The sequence below is a fragment of the Macaca nemestrina genome, chromosome 10 (assembly GCF_043159975.1).
Source record: "Macaca nemestrina isolate mMacNem1 chromosome 10, mMacNem.hap1, whole genome shotgun sequence".
Classification (NCBI taxonomy): Eukaryota; Metazoa; Chordata; class Mammalia; order Primates; family Cercopithecidae; genus Macaca; species Macaca nemestrina.
This window is the reverse complement of record NC_092134.1, coordinates 71,267,562-71,286,874: the sequence shown is the minus strand read 5'-3', so window position 1 is coordinate 71,286,874 and position 19,313 is coordinate 71,267,562. Positions and strand designations below refer to the sequence as shown.

At 35.1% G+C, this 19,313-nt stretch overlaps 1 protein-coding gene and 1 pseudogene across 2 annotated transcripts in view; both read right to left on the bottom strand.

The window, feature by feature from the left end:
• The window catches only part of TAFA2 (TAFA chemokine like family member 2), a 507,044-nt gene that overhangs the window by 306,497 nt on the left and 181,234 nt on the right, over positions 1-19,313 (bottom strand). The gene's annotated exons all lie outside the window — the stretch shown is intronic.
• LOC139356725 (small ribosomal subunit protein uS3 pseudogene) overlaps positions 1-19,313 on the bottom strand; it is a 54,091-nt pseudogene that overhangs the window by 14,703 nt on the left and 20,075 nt on the right.

Genomic DNA, 19,313 nt, shown 5'->3' with positions numbered 1-19,313 from the left:
TGGAAAGAGAGGCCCAGTGGCTCTTACAGCCCGAGATACAAAAAAGTTAGATTTCATTCCAAAAGTAAAAGGAAGTATCTGGGGAGTTAAGAAAAGCGGGGGTGACAAAATTGGATTTACATTTCTGTAAGATGATTCTAGCTGTTATATGACAAATTCACGGTGGGAGGACAAGAGAGGAACCAAGGAGATCAGTGAGAAACACTAAACAGCGACCCAGGAGAGATATGACAGTAGAGAAAGATGAAAGGAGGAAGAAACCATTCCAATGACTTCACTTTTTTAAAAAAGCAGAGGGACATATTAGTTCCACTTAAGCACTGGTTTTTGGATTTTTTTTTTTTCAAATAAACATTTTGACAAAAAGCTGTTCACATTTGAACAAAGTTAATTTTAAATGTTTTTTAAAACAACACAGTATACAACTGTTCTGAGATATGACATAGTATTCCTACAACTTACAAAGAAAAGTGGAGACTAATTTCTAAGCACCTATTTTAAGAAAATAACTTAGATCGATCCCCCTCAGTTCCAATCTGCAAGAAATCACGGGTCAGATGTAAATTATGCAGTCAGGAGGGAAAAGAAAATCCTAGACACACTGTTCTAAAGATTAAAAAATCAAAAGGAATTTGATGAGAACAAATATAAGGAAAGAATTTGAGGAATAAGTCAGAGCAAGTAAAAGGAGAATGGAAATTTTCCTTTAAAAATGCAGTTGCCCATTCCTGTCATTCAGGACATAAATATGAGGGGAAATAACAGGTTTCAAGTGAAGCTACAAGATTACATCTTCACAGATTTCTTAAATAAGTGCAATATAGCATTATATTTTTAAAATATTTCCAGAAAACTTTATTTTTAAAAACACCTTTTGCATGTTCATTTATGTTAACTCCTCCCCTTACCCTCATCTTGAAAAGATAGTGCTCTCATGAAGATTGAACCTAGACATAAAAATGCAAACAGTACTTTTTTATGCCACAGGTAAGTATCTTTCCCCTCTTTAACCAAAATTTCAGATATTAAAGGCCAACATTTCTAACCGATATGCATATATAAAAGCATTTAATTAAGTGTATACTATTATTTTTCCCATTTTACAGATGGGGAAACTGAAGCTCCAAGGAGTTAAATGTCTTGACCAAGGTCTCACAGCTGGAAGCCAGAATGTAAACCCATGAAGTCTGGCTCCATACTCTCAACCACTGTAAATATCACCTTGTAATGTACTCTACAGACGGTTGCTTGGTTCAGAAGAAAACGCAAAAATAGAAGCAACACCTGGAGGATGTAATTGAAGAAGAACAAGGGAGGGGCTGGGAATACACATCTCTCCTCATCAGCTAATTCTACCAACTGCAGGGAAGGTACAAGCAACATCTTCTGATCCTGCCAAACATCTCACCTAGAATTGTGATTTACCTCCCGTATTGCAGGCAGCAGCTCATATCCTGAGGATTTTCTTCTAGTAGTAGCAGGGGGTAGTTCCCAACCTAACTGAATGACAAATTCAAAATATTCAACTAAAGCATGCCCCTTCTTCAGAAATGACCTCATGACCCATACACTTCATGCAATAGCCTCAGCACAAGAGTACAATAAGCTGACTTTGTTATAAACAATGGCTTTCATTCACTAGTATCCAAACTTAACCTCATACAAATCCAACTAAGAAGGTTTGTCAGGTACTAATATCTACATTTGCTAAATAAGAAAGCAAAAGGACAGGGAGCTTTAAAGTCTTGCATAAGATTATATAACTAGGGGAAGTATGGAGAAAATATGTGGATATGGCTTCCTAAAATTGAAGATTAGGCCATTCGTTCATTCATTGTTGATGAATTGGCAAATCAACTGGTGACTGAAAGCCTGTCATGTGCCCAGCTCCATGCTAATCAATAGACTTCTGTAGAGAACAATTTGAAACTCCCAAGCAAGTACTTAATCCACCTGTGCCTGTTTCTCTATCCATGTGCTGAAGCAAATACTAGTACTATATCCCAGAATTGCTGAGAAAATTAAAGGAGGCATTGCATATCAGCATTTAGCACAGTGTCTGGCACAAATTATTATCATATTTTTTAAATCCTGCAATTAGAGCTGTCTAATAATGATTGAACTCCTCTCACCAGAAAGGCAGACAGACAGGCTGTATAACATTTATCAGAAATAATGGATAAAGCCTGTTCCAAACCTATGAGACTGTGGGAAAGAGGTAGCATCTTGGCTCATATAGGTTCTTTTCCTCTCTATTCGTTGATATAGGGGAGCTTTCTCAGAAATTTTCATACATTTCCAAAGATAATACAAACAAATGAAAAATTAATATGATTTTCAGAGACACACCAAAATAAATCAGATGCTTGGATTAACTACTCATTTATTTTTCCATTAAGATCAATGTCATTTTCCATTGCTTATGCTTTTTTAAAAGAAAACCAAATACAGAAACTAAAACTAAATCACAGGAAAAAGTTAATAAATGTGGCTGTTATTAGTTTAACCCTGTATATTAGCATTCTAATGCATATTGCCTGTGTAGTCCTTTAGTTTCTTCAGAGGTTTACATTATCCCAGCTACATTAAGAGGAGCTCAAAGAAAGCAACTACATCATGTTTTTCTTAATTCCCTGCCATACTTTCCAGCATATAGTAGGTGGCAAATACCTTGATACAGCCATGGTGTATCATGGATTCCATACCAAACGTTGGCAAGGATGTGGAGTACATGGACCTCTCATGCATTGCAGGAGGGAGTCAAGATTTTTACACCAATACTGGAAGAGTGTCTGACAGTATTTTCAAAAACTGTACATATACATACCCTATGACCTAACAATTTCACTACTGGTATGTGTTTATGTGGCAATTCTACAGCAATACTACAGTGATGCATCTATGTATTTAAACATGCATAAATATGTGCACACACACAGAAAATGTACAAAGGTATTTAAAGCAGTATTATGTGGAATATCCTCAAACTGGAACAATAGAAATATTCTTCCAAGGTATAATAAATGAATTGTGGTATATTCATATGATAGAATACTATGCAGCAATGAAAATAAGGTATTGCCTTTCATATCACTCTCACCAACATGCTAAGCAAGAGAAATAAGGTTCAAATAAGTTTATACTCTAAGATTCCATTCATGCAAAGGTCAAAAGCAGGTAGGATGGATCTATAGTGATATGATGCAGAAGAGTAATTGCCTGTGGGAGAGGGACATAGGAGTAACTTCTGGAGTACTAGCGATAAAAATATTTATAGAAGTAAAAAGCCACGGGACCAATATCATTGCATTCCACTGCTCTCTTCCCCCTGCCTATTGAATCAATGGAATTTATAAACATTCTATAGAAATAACAAAAGGCGGGGAAAGAACATTGTAGCAAAAACCCTGGAACTTCTTTGAGGTTCTATTGCTGCTTCCAACTAGCTACAAGGTTACTTAAGTTGCTAAAATATTTTGTTCCTTCTCATCTCTAAAATAAATGTATTGAACTGATCTCTTTTATCCATTCAACAACACAATATATAGCAGAAGTCCCCAACCTTTTTGGCATCAGGGACTGGTTTCATGGAACACAATTTTTCCATGCACTGAGGCAGTGGAGAGTTGTTTCAGATGACTCAAGCACATTACATTTATTGTGTACTTTATTTCTATTATTATTACATTGTAATTAATATATAATGAACTGATTACACAACTCATCATAATGTAGAATCAGTGGGAGCCCTGAGCTTGCTTTCTTGCAATTAGATGGTCCCATCTCGGTGTGATGGGAGACAGTGACAGATCATCAGGCATTAGATTCTCATAAGGAGTGTACAACCTAGATCCCTCACATGCACAGATCACAGTAGGGTTTGTACTCCTATGAGAATCTAATGCTGCCACTGATCTGACAGGCGGTGGAGCTCAGGCGGTAATGCAGGCAATGGGAAGTGGCTGAAAATACAGATGAAGCTTCACTTGCCCTCCCGCTGCTCACCCCCTGCTGTGTTGCCCAGCTCCTAACAGGCCACAGACAGATACTCATCTGTGACCCAGGGGTTGGGGACTCCTAATATATAATGATTCACATTGTATATCAAAAGTAAATCAAAAAAGTGTAATTACAGCTAATTAAAAACTATGTAAACATACAGATGAAAATAAGATATTATGGAAAGCTATAATTAGCTGCTGTTAAGTGATGATGTTGTAGAAAGGTTTTAATACAAATAAAACTTGGAATCAAAAGATCCCATGATAACAAGAACAAAACAGTGTTACCAAAAACCAAAAGCAAGATGGTTTGATCCCCAACCTGGAGGACCCTAATCCTCCGATGCCTGTCTCTTCTGTGGAACCACATCACTTGTCCCCTTTGTCCAACCAATGAGAAAACCCTTCAGAGACTGGTGATAATATGGTGGGGAAGGTCACTGCAATTAGGTCTTGTAGTGGCTTATGTTTCACTGCGTTTTCATATAGCCTAGGACATAGTACTCTGTATATTACATTTATTCCATAGATAGTTCTAGATTTATTTATTTGGGATAATAAAAAGGGAAAATTTCTGTGAGACACACACTTGAATCATAAAAGACCTTTTTTAGTTTCTCCTTTCCTTACAAATAGACCTCATGTAACCTCAGTGTTCTTTCTCTAACTGAAATCTTGGCTCCTCCCTGAGCACCCTGCCTCCTTTGCATCTCAAGTATTGGCTTTCTTTCACTTTTGCACAAAGGGCCTAGCTACAAGTGAGGTGCACTCTTTGCTTCTCATGATAGCTTCCTGATTATTCTCCCCTTCTCTTCCATAAAATTTTCTAGCTTAGAATCTCATCTTATCAGATTACATCACTTGCAAACCCTCATTGTTGATGTAGTCTACTGACACCTGAGTCATTTCCAATTATTGCCGGACAATTTTAGCTCCTGGTTTACTATGACTTTCTAAAACACAACCCCTATCTTAATTTTTGGCTATTTCAATTCATATAGATAGTCCTACCAACACCCTGACCCTTTCCTGAATTTCTCTCCTCCAATAATCATATCATACTCCCTATTCTAGGTTCTCATTCCCAAGTCATATTCTTCACTTTGTTGTTACCTATAACCTCTTAAAATCTAAATTTTATGCATCTATCTCCTGGCATGCATCTTTCTATCTTTCTACCTTATTCCTTCCAGTACATCAATTCACTCTAAAAATGCTTAAATCCCACAAGTTCTTGCAAAGCATTAATTCTACTAATTTTTTACGTCCTTCACCCATCTGACATCCTCTCTACCCTTCTTACTCAGATTAAATTCTATTGCCAATCGTTGGAATTACTCTCTTGCATACATCCTTGACTCCTTTCCCCTCTCATCACCATCATCTCTCACCACCATCATCTCTCACCAGCATCATCTCTCACCACCATCATCTCTCACCACCATCATCTCTCACCACCATCATCTCTCACCTGGATTACTGCATTAGTCTCCTAACAGGTTCCCCAGCTTCCGTCTTTCTCCATCTACAGCCTGTTGTCAACACGGTAGTCAAAAGGATCCTTTTAAATGTAAATATGGACCTGTCATTCACCTATTCAATAATGTGGCTTCCATCTCAGAGAAAAACCAAAGTCCAAGCAATGGCTTACAAAGCCAGCCATGAACTGCACCCATTATGTCTGATTTCCCCTCCTATTCTCATCTGCTAACTCAGTCGAGGAAGCTACACTGGGCCCCTCACTGTTCCGCTATCCCACCAGACATGCTTCTACCTCAGAGCCTTTGCACTGACTGTTTCCACTGCCTAGAATATTCTTACCCTAGATATACTCTCATGACTTCCTCCTCTGCCTTTGAATTTTGCTTAAATCTCAGCTTCTGAATGTGGCTTACTCTTAAATACAATTTAAAACTGCAACCCATCAACCTCAGCCTAGGACTTCCTATCCTTCATATCCTGCTCTATTTTTCTTTTTACCATTGTGCTTTTAAATACTCTACTACACATTTGTTTATTTATTGTGTTCATTGCTTCTCCCTTGTCTACCATCAGTAGGATTTAGACTCCATGAGGCACAAAGATCTTAATCTGTCTTGTTCTCTTATATATTCCAAGTACCATGAGAGCAAGGGCTAGTATACAGATGTACAATAAACATGTTTACATAATTTAAACATAAATACATTTCTATGTGTGACTTGCTGGATTTCAATAGAAGCAGAACCAGACTTGAGTAAAGACTTTCACATTTCTCATTTCCAATTTTTCTACAAGAAGAGCATGCAAAAAAAGGAGAACGTTTCTAATTGACCCATATGTTACAGTCTAAAAGTTAATCTCTACATTTGCTTCCCATACAGAAAAAACATTCTTAATTGTAGATCCACAGTATATCTATAAAATCACTTTTGGTTTATAGTTATCTGAAATATTATATATTATAAATGAATAGCAGTTACCAAAATCATTACGATATAAATTAAGCAAAAATACAAAATAAATAAGTTATAAAGGTATTATTTTATCTTAAATACCAACACTTAAGAGCAGCCATACATAATTAAAGAAAGTGAGAAGATGAAAACTTTTATGCTAATTCTGCAAGAAACTTCAAGCCTCTTCTAAAGTTTTAAGAAATGAGGTCTTTGTTATGTCTATTTTCACTTCAAAGTATGGCTTTCTTTATCCCTATTACAAGTGGATCACCAGCACTGCTCTGATATGGTTAGATTCTTTTCAACTCATTTAAATGAAATAAAGAGAGAGCTGGAAAGGTGTTTCTGATATTACTAGGCAACAGCTGGAAGAGAGATGAAGCAAAAAGGTGTTAAAAAGAAGAAAAGTTACTTGAACTGAAAATAGCTGTATTGTAAAATAGGAATGAGCTTCTAGTCTCTGCTCAGATATGAGTAAAGAGAGGGAAAAAAATGAGTGTCTCCAAGTTTGGTGGGGAATGTGATAGGGTATAAATTGTCTTTAAGATAAGCGGGATGGGCAACTACTGTATGACCCAGAAATTCCTCTGTTGGATATATACCTAAAGGAAATGAAATGAGTACCACATAGAGATATCAGTGCTCCCATATCCACTGCAGCATTATTCGTAATAGTCGAGATATGAAAACAACCTAAGTGTCTATCGATGGGTGAATGGATAAAGAAAATGTGGTACAGACACACAGTAGATAGTAGAAAGCCTTAAAAATGAAGAAAATTATATCATTTGCAACAACATGGATGAACCCAGAGAACATTATGCTACATTAAATAAGCCAGAAACACAAAGCAACATAATGTACGATCTCACTTATTTGTGGATTTTTTTTTTAAGTCAAATACGTAAAAACAAATAGAACAGTGGTTACCAGGGATGGGGTGAGGGGGGTAAATTACATGGAGAGATGTAGGTCAAAGAGTTCAAAATTGCAGTTATGTAGGATGATTAAATATAGAAAGCTAATGTGTAAGATAAAGACTATAGTTAGTAATATTGTATTGTATACTAGAAATTTACTAAAAGAGTAGAATTTAGGTGTTACCACCAAAAAAAGCTAACTATGTGAGGTGATGGCAATGTTTATTTGCTTGATTGTAGTAATCATTTCTTTACTATGTGTGTATGTAAACATCATGCAATATATCACACATATACAATATAAATGAATAAATGAATGAATGGAAGAAAGGTTCTAATTTTATTGCTGTCGTCTCCACTTTACCCTTGCTTCTTCCTTCCTTCCATTTCCAATGAGATCTTAAATATAGATTATTTGTGACTTCAGAATACAGATATGTTTCTGGAAATTCATATAGAAGGTAATTTAATTTAAAAATATAGGAAATGCATGTTTAATTCAGTTATATGCATATAGCATTTTCTAGCTTACTAGCAACTTTAATATGAAATTTTAGCATGAAAGTGCTTTCAGGGACTATACACCATATATATTATAGATAATCTAGTTCAAACTACTCATTCTGAGAGCAGGAAAATTAGGACCAGAGAGGATCAATGTCTTCTCTAAGGTTATAGGGATAAACTAGAAAGCAGGTTCCCTCTCTGTCATCCTGCTTTCTTTCCATTAATCCACAAAAATACTGTATGTATTTTACAGATAAGCAAAGTGAGGTGTAGACAGTTCATTTGCCCTAAGTTGCACAAATAGTAAGTGATGCAACTCAAGTTCGATGTCCTTTCTGATTCATATACCTGCCAATGAAAAAACATGTCTAAGAAAGAACGAACTGCAAAATCCAAAAATAAGCCTTAGATAATCTACCCTCAAATCATCTATTTATTAAAATTTACAATTCATCATTTTCCTATCAAGCTCTATTAAGCAAAATAAGCAAACATTTTCATTTTTATACTATGAAGACTCACAGCACAGCTTTATTGTATTTTTTTCTTCTCTCGATTTATTAAAACTATTTCAGTCTCCCTTAGATGATTTGAAGAGTATAAAACCTAGCCTGGTGATGGTAGTGCTGACTAGATCCTAAATTGCTTTCCATTTTGATGATACTTTTGTTTTGTAAACCAAGCACATGAGATTTGAAAGTTTTTCGGTGTTTTTTGGTTTTTTCGTTTTTGGTTTTTTGGGGTTTTTTTTGTTGTTTTTTTTTTGTTTTTTTTTTTTTTTTGGTTTTTTTGGTTTTTTGGTTTGTTTTTCTCTTTAAACCTTCCTATTTCATCACTGCTTTTTGTTGGCAAAGGCAAACAGGGTTGTGAAGCGTGCCCTCTGCTGGTAAGAAGAGGAAAACGGTCATACTTCAAACCAAAGCGATCCTATGAATTTCATGTGGATAGCAGATGTATCTGAAGATCCGAAATATAGTAGCCTACAAATGATTGATTTAAAAATAACTATCATGCTATAGTAACATAATTATATATAATATTCACTTAAAATTGGAGAGAAAATAGATTTACAAGACATTGAATAGTAATATTTATACTTGTTCCAGCATTTTATTTTGCTTTACTACTAACTAATGTCTAAGAGAGGCTACAATTGGGAAGAGAAAGGGAAATCATCCTCAGATGGATGGAGCCACCCACTGGTTTTCCATATTTTACTGAGGAAACTGTCAATAGTTTATCAACTTCAAAATATCAATTGCAAGCACTGACATTGTCATTCAAATGGAAGTCACCAAATTCAGTGACCAGTATATCTTCTCCCCAACACATTTTCTATCACAATTCATCAATAAGTCCCCATTAACCCTTTTAATATCCCCTTGCAAGGCAAAAAGGGAGACAGATCCCTAACTCATCACAAATGTTCATTACAAGTGTGTGCTTCAGACATCTGCAAGTTACTTAAACTAACAACTATAAACTTTTAATATTTCTTATCTCATAAGACTAAATGGACTATATATTTCTTTTTATAAGGTGTTAAGAAATGAATCTTGCCTGTGAAGCATGTTTGAAGGAAACTCTGGGAAGGGTGATGAAGATGCGTCCTGCGTGATTTGTCACCTGGCCACCTCTCTACCATTCTTCCTGGCCCCCGTGCTCCTTCTGCTCCAGCCCCACTGACCGCTTCCTATTCCTGGAGCATGCTGAGCACATCATCTCCCAGCGGCTTTTGCATTTGCTGACCCGACCCCTATGATTGTAGCATTCTTTACACACACAGACACACAGCCTCTTCTTACAGCTCATTGAGGGCTCGGCATAAATGTCCCAACATCAAAAAGACCTTCCTTTATTACCCTATATGAAATCACCACATCCCTTTACCCCGATCTTCACAATATTTATTACTTGTTATTATCACAGTGATTTTGTTTAATTTATAATCCATATCTTCCCAGGAGGAAGCAAGCTTTGTGAAGAGGAGATTTAACTTATGTGGTTCACTGTTCTGTTCACAGTAACTGGAAGAGAACCTAGTTCATAGTAGGTCATAAATATTTGATGAATGGATAAGTAAATGAACTTATCAGGAACACTACGGAGATAATTTCTGCTTTGAATGGGAGAGTGATCTAACGACTTCCAGGGCACCATCCTGTAATTTTATAAGGATAGATCATCTTGAAAAAACAGACCCCATCTTCTTTCTTTTGATTGCTAGTCGTACACTTTCAGAAGTCCTTGTAACTTTTTTTAAAGTTTTACTTTTTTTCAAATTGATACATAACAATACGGGGTACAATGTGATATTTACATACATGTATACACTGTATAATGATCAAATCAAGGTAATTAGCAAATCCATCACCTCAAACATTTATTGTTTCTTTGTGGTGAGAACATTCAAAATTCTCTCTTCTAGTTATTTTAAAATATACAATACTTTATCGTTAAATATAGTCAACCCTACTGTCCAAAAGAACACCAGAACTTATTCCTCCTAATTGGAATTTTGTACCCATTTGCCAACATTTCCCCATTCCTCTACCCTTCCCAGTCTCTGATAACCACTATCCTACTCTCTACTTCTATGACATCAGCCTTTTAAAATTCCACATATGAGTGAGATCACGTGGTATGTCTCTTTCTGTGTCTAGCTTATTTCACCTAACATAAGGTCCTCATAACTCTTTACAAAGAAATAAAGTATACGCAAATCAACTAAATGAATTTGGGAACACCATGAAAAAAGTTTGATTGGATGTTTAAATAATTCATTGCACTACCGTGTAAGATATTTTTTCTTCTTTGTTACTGTCATTTCCTTTTGATCATGTATTTTAAGACAAATAAAATACAGCAACTATAAATAATCTATAAAAATATCACATTACTGGAGTTGATTAAGTGGTTAAATATCAAATATTTCACATAGTTCCTATGCTTTCTAAAATTAACATTATAATAGAATAATGTTTTCAAGAACTGAAAAGGTAAAGCAGTAACAGGAAGAAAACAAAATTTAAATCTGTGAGTATATGCTAGTACTTACTATTTTTTTATTATGATACTGCCAAACTCTATTAAAAGTATCATCACACAACATAACATCTTCTAAGTCTAATTCAAAAATGACATACCTAAAATTTATCATAAAGAAATATGATATTCTATTTAAAATATTACTACTATAACACCCATCTTTGAGATGAACACATTTTAGGTATGCTTGTAATCCCTAAGGAATAAGCAAAATAATGAAATTTATAACATGTCCAAATATTCCTACCTGGCTTTCTGGCATTGCTGTCTGTCTAGATGCATCAGGATTACACACAAGAAAGATGATTGCAGTTATTTGGCGTTTTGACAAATGCCTGACACTATCCATTTTATTGCCAACATTTTAGGCCCCTTATTGCACATGATGAGAGAACTGACCTTTGAAAGAAAATTGTTGGGTCGAATAGAGAAAAATCAAATGACAGAAATTGATAGAAAGAGGACTGTTGTTGCAATCATATTTGGATCATCTCAGATGACCAACTTTTCTAACTAGTAAATTTTTGTAACTTAATCATGTTTATCAGTGAAAATCTCCTATTACAAATGTACAAACATAACACAAGGGAGAATCTTTTAGCCCATGTAGTCATTTTTCAGAAGAAAAGCAGAGCAATGAGAACTTCAGTATCTGGTCACACATAGAACAATCATATTAAACACATAATTTCAGGTCTTCATAGCATTTTGCAAAACACATTGCTTAAATTATCTGAAAGTCAATTAAGTGAATTTGGGGGGCATCATAAGGCCAAAAGATGATGCAGGTCCCCTTATTTATAAAATCATCATGTTCTCTTTTACTCATCCTTCTTACATTGGTATCAAGTAACAGCAGAGAAAGCTCCACTTTCTTAGATGTATTCATTTATTCATTTAAAAAGCATTTCTTAAGTGTCTACTATGTACCAGGAACCAATAGCTGCTGGGAATTTGAATATTATACATAATCCCAATCTCTTTAGAGCTGATAGAAGATATAACATGGATGATTCTGATTTGTGTTTCACATTACCACTATGAAACGCTCTCAAAGAAAAGTCAAAAGGACACTGGGCATTTAGATATGAGCAATTCAGAAACACTCATTTGGCTTTATCAGATATAAAAAATAGATAATTATGTGAAAGTCTAATATTATTTCAAGTGACTAAGCCATCCAAAGTGACACATTATGTCATTCCATCCATTTATTACTCACAGAAGGTAATCAGATAATTCTATTCTTTGTTTTGCAGATGAGGAAACCAATATTCTGAAAATTTGTGACACATACAAAGTCAAAAAATGAGCAGTTCTTAGATATGAACTGAGGTCCACTAGCTCCTAGTCCATGGTTTTTCCCATGAGAATAATTATCCAACCATATAGAATAAACTCATCTTCCCTTTCTGTCTTCAGACACTGATAGGAATGCCTTAGTGACAAAGTACTGTGTGTTTAAATAATTCAACATTCTTTGAAAACTGCCCCCAAATAGCTACTCCAGTGCCAAAAAAAGAATAAAGGAGACTGGCCAGCTGAGGTAGTCTCATAACATAATTAAACATGCCTAAGAAACACACCATTCTCCGTTAGCTTTTACATTTTTGTTTTTTGTTTACTTTTGCAACATTCAAAATACCTATATAAAAACATTAATTTGAAACTGTAGTATAAGGTAGCCAGTGGCTTGTATAAAATAGACCAGAGTTAAATTCCCTGCAACTGCACTGAGCTCTTCTGTAAACCTCAGTTTGCCTCATCTGTAATACAGAGCTAAAGCTGACTTCACATTTGTAAAATACTTGCCTGACCTCTCAGCACACAAATGCTAAGTAAATCATAAGCACTAACAGGGATTCTATGAGAATGGCTCCCTAATAGTGCTTACACTCTACTGACAATTGTTTGTACTTGATTTTCAAGTGTTCTTAAATCATTTCATAGCGCATGCTGAACATTACCACTAGAATCTGTAGAAATCTGTAATTTCTAAGGCTTAATATTTTTGGTCACTTTCAGTGGAGATTAAATAAAAGTGATTTAGTGGTGATAAGAAGAACTCCAACTCACCTCATACACACTGGTGCATTGAGAAACATCAATAAATGTTAATTATCTGACTGTCACATTATTAAAACTTTGATAAGTCTGTTCTTCTCATAAAGCAAATACAAAAAAATAAAACATTTTGTCTGTAACAAACTCTTATTTTTATCACTTCTATTTGCCTTTAGGTGATGTGCCCTATTGAAGGCAATGGGAGACACGTACATCATCTTTCTCATATTTCAGCATTTTTCAAAAAAAAAAAAGACTGTTGATTTGTTTTAACCTCCACAGAGGCTTTGTGAAGGAACAAAGGTACGTACGGTCAGGATGAGACATTTCCTATTTTTATAAGCACCTTCAAACTTCCATTGCTTACATTCGTATTGAATTTTCTCAAAGCACAAAAGTAAAAAAAGTCTCTACAGGAATAAAACTGTATCCAAACTATTCCATCTCAGACTTTGTCTTATTCCTAAAAGTACTCTACAGAAGCAAATATTTGAAAACGTAATGGGAAATAATCCAATCTAAAACACAGTACCCAAAATTTAACCTTATCAATAAAAAAGAAAATCGGTATTTTGGTACTATGATAGTACTAAATATTACACAAATAACACACTCAGAAGAGAAAAAATAAAATTCTATATTCCTGATTATTGCAGGGCTTAAAAAAATCACTTAAATCTAAATACTGGAGGGAAATGTAGTTTGCAGAAAATTATGGAAGCACAGTCACGCTGCAGACAAAATTGCCCTGAAATTTGCCCAGTTCAGAGCCCCAATGCATACTTACATATTCTCCTTATTAAAATGCTAGAAATTAATTTCTTGCCCAAGAGGAATTCATAGTCCCATGTTTAAAGCACAAAGATTACAAGGGGAACATTTAGATTATCTACAGATGCCAACACGTGAATTTAGCCTATTATTATTGAACATTTGCAGTTTATGGACAAAAAAAATAGTAAATCAGTAAGTTCAGCAGGATAGGCTGCTTAAGAAGGATTAGACTATCAGACTATAAATGAGATAGAATTTTACTACATGGAAATCAGTGAGATAAATTTAAGCTTTGTAGCTTACAAATTTGTGGTATTTACTGCAAGGGCAGCACAATAGAAATCAATGCCTGCCACTACCCACTCATAAATCTCTAATCATAGCATGTAACAGGTTTGAACTAATGCAGGATCAAGTCAAACACAATTTTCCTGGTTAACATATTATAAAAGTAGGTGTGTTCATAAACATACAACAAGAAAAAGGAAAGAAGACTTCCTACTGCTAATGGGTGCCATTTGAGACTTAAGTTAATAGTGAGTCTAAAATTCCAATAGCTAATCCTTCAGGCAAATACTGCACCCAGATATTAAATACTACACACATCATCATCACACAGCATGGTAGCTCTGCTGGAGTTACTCCATTAGAAAAATCAACCTTATTACTAGTCTAATACCACAGTGTGAGTAATGAACTGCACTGTAAGTTGTATAGAATCATTTAATGAACTGCAATAATATGAAATTTCCTTTTGGTCTGTTTAATAACTTATCTTATTCACTCAACTACTCAGGCTTCAAATCTTGACCATCTAATATTAGACAACGGGAGATTCACTGTGTAAATATAACAAATTAGTTGTAAGTTAGTTGATAATTTAAGTTCACCTTCAAATATAGCACAATCAAAAGCCAAAATACTATTTCACTTTTACAACAATTGGTATAATGGCAACAGGTTCTATCTTACAAAGTCTACGTAATAGGCCTCACCAATATATGCAGAAGGGAAATGAACTATCTTGGACCCACTTTGCAGGAATAGTGCCAGGGCCATGCTAGATGCTTCTTAAATACTTCATATCTGACTGTTGACTGATATCTTAGTGAACTACTGTGCAATGCATTTAACAAAAATCTTTAAAATATATATTATTCCACTGGGCTATATAAACACACATCAAAACATCCTACTGACAGCAAAAACCTTAATTTTATAATTCAGGCAATAAAATACAAAGATTATAAAGCTACATTCTCAAGAATACAGGGTAAATTTAACACACTAGTGGACCAACTTTGACAGCAAGATACCAACATTTACAACCCAATAAGATAGTATTTATTATTATTATTATTATTACTATTATTATACTTTAAGTTCTAGGGTACATGTCCATAACGTGCAGGTTTGTTACATATGTATACTTGTGCCAAGTTGGTGTGCTGCACCTATCAACTCGTCAGCACCAAGACAGTATATTAACCGGTGTTGCTGCGTAATTTATTTTGTGTTTGTGAGCTGAAAACAATTCAAAATGATGTTCATTTGGGCGCAGTGGCTCATGCCTGTAATCCCACATTTTGGGAGGCCAAGGTGGGTGGATCACTTGAGCCCAGAAATTCAAGATCAGCCTGGGCAACATGGCTAAACCCCATCTCTACAAAAAAAAAATACAAAATTAGCTGGGCATATTGGTGCATGCCTGTAGTTCCAGTTAGTCAGGAGGCTGAGGCAGGAGAATTGCTTAAACCTGGAAGGCAGAGGCTGCGGTGAGCAGAGATGGTGCCACTGCACTCCAGCCTGGGTGACAGGGCCAGACTCTGTCTCAACAAAATAAAAAATAAAAATAAAATAAAATCATGTTCAGTTGTCAGTACTTTTCATCTTGGCTGCCATAAATAGGCCATAAAGCAACTTAAAGTCAGATTCCACTAGCATTTATTAAACAGAACTGTTAAATATCAAGTATTGTGCTAGACTTTTCCACATAAATTGATAATTCTCATGATCAACCAGATTTGGAAACCACCCTGCCAATGGTGGGCCACATCTCCACAATGCTATGCCCAATAGCTTCAATGATAGGACAGACAACCTCCTAAAAATACAAAGTCCATCCATTTCATCGTGAAGAGCTCTATTAGCAAATTCTGCTATAATTAACCAAAATCTGTTTTCTAAAAAGGTCTGTCCTAGCACCTCTTCTAGTATTACAAATGAGCCCTCTTCTCTCCTATACAAGAAGACAGCTATTCACATACATGAAAAGTTACCATGTCTCCAACTTGCTGCAATTTAAACTTGTCTGCCCCATCCTTGATCTTTCTGGTAGCATTCTGTCTTTTTCCTTCTTATAATTTACAACTGATATATCATTTGTTTGTTCACTTTTTATAGCTTGCGTTCTCTGCTAAACAAGGGCTCTCTGAGTCCGAGGATCATGTCTATTTTGTGAACCATTGCACAGCCAGTATCTAAAACATAACAGGCACTCAATAAATATTTGATGAATAAATTAAAGAATAAATTATTTTGATGCATAGGCTCATAATCTTTGGTTTATATCACCACACTCATTTTTAGAGATAGAGTCACAGGAGAAGACAAAGAGTTCCTCAATTAGCTGATCTCCTACATAGTAGGAAATCTCAGTAAATGGTTTTAAAGTAGATTTTTTAACGATAAAGATCAGCAGCATTTATTTATTCTATAAATACATATATTGATTTTCTACAAAGTGCAAACAATGTACCAGACACTGATGATATAGTGGTGAGCAGAGTAGATATAGTTCTTGCCCTCATGATGTGATAATGAAATTTAAGAGGTTACTATATAGAGAAGCAAAGTACACTATTTATTGCAAGAGAATTGCATTAAGTTCACATCCTCACAAAGATCCGGCAGTGAGACATCAATTAACTATCTTGTAATCAGATAATAACCACAGCAAGGAAAAAGAGAAGATGGCAGGCCTCAATTTAAACAAGTAAATCATGGAATCATAAAGCTGAGATATGAGTGGTCCAATTCATAAATGCAGAAAGTAGAACGGTGGTTGCCAGGGGTTGAAGGGATAGGAGAATGGGGATTTGTATTTAATGGGTATAGAATTCTATTTTGGGAAGACGAAAAAAGTTTTGGAGATGGATGGTGGTAATGGTTGCACAACATTAATAGATGTAATGCCACCAAATTGTACACTTTAAAACAGTTACAATGGTAAATTTTATATTGTGTATATTTTAACACCACAAAGAAAACTACAAAAAGAACTGTGTCACACATGGCAGTTATATTTCAAACAATGTAGTAGTCATTTACCATGCATATGCACAGAACTCGGGGTCCTGAGTTTGTTTTTGAGTTTCACGTGCACAAATAAGGAGAAACACTACCAACAGCAGGAACTTAAGTGAAGGAAGACGACCACATTTGACAAATGATGTATCATTATGTGACCAGTGAGAAACCTCAAGGATGCCGACAGTTCATTTTTTACTTAAATTCCCTTTCAGGAAAGCTCCCTAGGACTGTGAGACTCGGTGATTATTTTTTAATTCTCTCACCTCCAAAACACAAAGAAATCTTTACCCCTCAAGTGAAAAAGCTTAACTTTGCAAAAATCCTAGGGACAAAACTACCAGAAATGACTCAAGGATGAAGTCGGGAAATACTGGGAAAGCTAACTGGAAAATGTTAACTCTGTCTTAACACTCCAACTGCCCTCAGACCCTTCTTCCCACAGGCGCCAGGGAAATCATATTTAAAATCAAGATGCAGGTGGCATATGACTGAGGAGAAAACCTCCATTCCTAATATAAAATGTAAGGCATACTGCAACAACACTCCTCTGGGCCCTTCTCATAATCGACCATCCTACCAATCATTCATACGGATAGCAAAACCAAAACAGTGTCACCGCCAAGCCAGTCAAACTGTCAACAACATTTATTATTGTGTGTACAGGGTACCAGTAAGTGATACAAAAGAAAAAGTCTCATCCTTTGCCCTTCAGGAGCTCATAATAGGAAGAATAATTATTTCTGCCATACATGTAGGGCAGGGGAGTTGGAATGCAATGAAGAAAAGACCATGAGCTCTGGAGTGAGACAGATCTAATACCAACTCTAACTTTTTAGCTGTATGACCTTAATGATAATACATAGCTAAATTACTAAGGGCTTACCACACACCACGAAGTTTGGTCCATAATCCATCCCAGCTAATCTTCACAAACCCTATAAAGTAAATACTATTATTGTTTCATACATAAACTCAAGCTATTTAATTTCCCTGAGCCTCAGTTTCCTTGAGGGGATGGAGGATTAATACCAACTTTTTATCATTGTTTGGAAAGTTATATGAGCTAATGCGTAAAGAAAATAGCTTAAGATACTATAGACTCTCATTATAAGAATACTGATACCAGTATTTCATTAAATGTCTATAAAATGCACATATTTAGAAAAATTACTCTAAGAAAGCATTTTAGATATCAGTATTTTGTTATAAATAGTCTGAACTATTTGTAAATTCAATTTAATTCAGCAAGTATATGTATTCTTGCTATATACAAGATACTGTGCCAGTTACTGCAATATGCACGCCAATATATGACACAATTTTGGTCATTAAGGAGTTAGTAATCCAGGAAATTAATAACAGAATACATTCTATCTTAAAATTAACTCAACTAACCAAGGCCTAAGAGTTGGGCACATGGTGAAATATTTTTATTCTGGAGTGTATTTTGTTATATTCTCCATCACTGTTTTAAACCATAACTGCAAGATGACTTTTTCCCTGAAAAATATAACTTTCTACAAGTTAAATACCAGGTTATTTCATTAAAGTATGGTTCCTCTTGTTTTTCACATTAATATAGCATATATATTTTATAAACACTTGTATCAACTGAGCACTTGCTGATTTTCAATCATCAGCATGAAATTCCTTCAATAAAAGAAAACAAGCAGCCAATATTCAAGCATTCTGTTTATAACGACAACCTAAACTGCCATTCAAGCCCACTGCTGTCTGTTACAATTATCAGAATGAATGGAAATAAATGATCAATAATAGGAAAGCTTCTTATTCATCTCCCATGGCAATGTGCTTTCAATTCCTAGTGAGATTTCCCAAGATATTTATGGAGAAATCTTCCCAGAACATTGATCTCAATTGCAGATCTTATAGTTTGGGAGAATGCAGGGAATTTCCCCATGGAAATGGGGAAAGATATGATATAAGGTACTGCGCATCCCTGCAGTAAACAAGTACTGAGCATTTATAAAATGTTTGACAGAATTGATAACATAGATACTGTAATTAGCGTGCATTATAAAATGTTTCCCATCCCTCCAGGTAAACTCCATCAAACTATAGTTTTAAAAGCAGTTAACATACTGGAGTAACAATCATTAGTCAAAACCCATTACATTTCATTGTGAAATCCCCAGTATTATCATTCTCTTTCATCCTTCCGGGAAAGAATAGCAATCCATGTATATGATTAAGGGATATCACCATTTATTCACACAAAATCAAGCAAA